The following is a 2,962-nucleotide window of genomic DNA, read 5'->3' as shown; positions in this document are numbered from 1 at the left end:
GAAAAGGTCAGTACTAAGAAGTGATTTTTTGGACTTGACGATTAGGACATCTCTAATAAGCACTGAAAGGAAAGATCCAAATCTCAAGGCTTGAGAAGTGAACAAAAGCTGACAGAATGGACAGATCAAGGGCAGACTTTTAGAAGAAGCTGCAATAAACCAAATGAGAAGTTATAATATTTGTACATTAATGAATGCATAGTAGTAAGGTATGAAGGTATGGTAGGAAGCTTCTAAGATGGTTCCTAATGATCCTTGCCATGTGATATACATGCCTTTGTGTAATTCCTTCCCCTTGAGTGTGGGCTGAATTTAGTAACTTGCTTCTAATGAAGAGAATACAGCAAAAGTGATACAATGTCACTTCCAAGATCAGGTTACAGAAAGACTGGCTTCTGTCTTGTTCAGCTTTTCTTATACTCTCTGCTCACTCTAATGGAAGCCTGCTGCTGTGTTGTGAGCTGTCCTATACAGAGGCTCACATGGCAAAGAACTGAGGGAGGCTTCTAGCCAGCAGCCAATATAAGAATGAAGGCCTTTAGTCTAAAAACCCACAGAGAACTGAATACTGCCAACAAACCAGTTGAATGAGTTTGAAAATGGATCCTCTCCCTGTCAAACTTTGAGGTGATTGTAGCCCCAGCTGACGTCCCTTGTGCAAACTTGTGAGAGACTCTGAGCCAGAGGACCTAGCTAAACTATGCCCAGGTTCTTAAAGGACAGGAACTTATTTGCAGCTGCTAAGCTTTGGCATAATTTGTTTTGTAGCAATGGATAACTAATATAAAAGGTAATGGATAAGACAAGGTGATACTTTAAGAAGAAAATAGTTTGGAAACAGACTTTTTTAAGACAAGAAAAAACAGAACATTTTATATGCTAAAAAACCAATAGAGAGTTCGAAAATAAACCAAGGAGAAAGAATGATTGGTAGAGCAAAAGGAGATGACCAGACCTGTTGCCGTGGAGTTGATTCTGACTCATAGCAAACCCGTAGAATAGAGTAGAATTGCCCCATAGGGTTTCCAAGGAGCACCTGGTGGATTCCAGCTGTCAATCTTTCATTAGCAGCCATAGCTTTTAACCCCTGTCAGCAGAATATCAAACTACGTAGCCTTGCTACTCAACATGTGGTCTGTGATGTAGGAGCATCAGCCTCTCACCTGGAGGTTATTGGAAATGCAGAATCTCAGGCTTCATCCCAGACCTACTGAATCAGAATGTGCATTTTAACAAGATCCTCCCCACCACCCGAGGTAACGCGTATGTACTGACCCACAACACAAGTGAACAGAATAGATTCAGGCAGGAGAAAAATAATCTCTACTTGAAACTAGAAGGAATAGGAGAAGAGACAGAGATATAAATAAATTTGTAGATGCAGTTGAGAAAGGGAGAGATTGTTCACAAAAAGTGCTTTGGTATTTCATATAAAATACAAATTCAGTCAGGGAACAGAGCTTGCAATGAGTGGCAAAGAATTACAATAGCTACTAACATGAGTGGAAGAGAGAATTGACCAGAGAAAATATATAATTGTTTTGCAAAGAAGTACTAGGAGCCCAGGTGAGTTTGGAGACTAGGAATTTGCTAGGTGAGGGCTTGAAAGTGAGTCCCTGGGTGGTGCAATCCATTAGGCAACTCGACAACAACTAACACAACAACAACTGAAAGGCTGGTGATTCGAACCCACCTAGAGGTGTCTCAGAAGACTGGCCTGGTGATCTGCTTCCGAGAGGTCACCGTCTTGAAAATTCTATGGAGCGGTTCTACTCTGAGCACATGGGGTCACCATGAGTCGGGATTGACTCCGCAGCAACTGCTTTGGTTTATCTGGGTTTGAAGGATTTGTCTTCAGTATTGCCAGCGGGCTATGTGTATTGTACAACAAGATAAGGCAGAAGGCAGGATCAATACAAGGACGTGGTCCTGTACCATCCTCACAATCTTTGCTGTGTTTGAGCCCATTGTTGCAACCACTGTGTCAATCCATCTCACTGAGGGTTTTCCTCTTTTTCTCTGACCCTCTACCTTATCAAGCATGATGTCCTTTTCCAGGGACTAGTTCCTCCTGATAACGTGTCCAAAGTACGTGAAACAAAGTCTTGCCATCCTCACTTCTGAGTAACATTCTAGCTGATTTATTTGTTCTTCTGGCAGTGCATGGTACATTGAATGTTCTTCACCAACAACATAATTCAAATGCACCAATTTTTCTTTAGTCTTCCTTATTTATTGTCCAGCTTTCACATGCATATGAGGCAACTGAAATTACCATGGCTTGGGTCAGCAGCACCTTAGTCCTCAAAGAGACATCTTTGTTTTTTAACACTATAAAGAGATCTTTTGAGTTTTGATCTCTTTATATGCATCGTTTGATTTCTTTTTCTTTTTTTTTTAATTGTACTTTAGATGGTTTACAGAGAAAATTAGTTTCTCATTAAACAATACACATTATTTTGTGACATTGGTTACCAACGCCACAACATATCAAAACTCTCTGCCTCTTGACTTTCGGTTCCCCATTGCAAGCTTTCCTGCCTTCTCCCACTTTCTAGTCTCTGCCCCTGACCTGCTATGGCCATTTAGTCTTGTTTTGTTTTATGGGCTTAACAATCTTTGGCTGAAGGGTAAACCTCAGGAGTGACTTCAGTACTGAGTTAGAACAGTGTTCAGAGGCCATAATTTGGGAGTTTCTCCAGTCTCTGTCATACTAGTAAGTCAGGTCTTTTTTTTGTGAGTTAGAATTTTCTTCTACATTTTTCTCCCCCTTTGTCTGGAACCCCATATTGTGATCTCTATCAGAGCAGTCAGTGGTGGTAACCGGGTACCATCTAGTTGTGCTGGACTCAGTCTGGTGGAGGCTGTGTTAGTTGTGGTCCATTAGTCCTTTGGACTAATCTTTTCCTTGTGTCTTTGGTTTTCTTCATTCTTCCTTGCCCATACAGGGTGGGATCAGTGG

This window comes from Elephas maximus, chromosome 4 (genome assembly GCF_024166365.1).
Source record: "Elephas maximus indicus isolate mEleMax1 chromosome 4, mEleMax1 primary haplotype, whole genome shotgun sequence".
NCBI classification, from domain to species: domain Eukaryota; kingdom Metazoa; phylum Chordata; class Mammalia; order Proboscidea; family Elephantidae; genus Elephas; species Elephas maximus.
Note: the sequence above shows the minus strand (reverse complement) of the source record.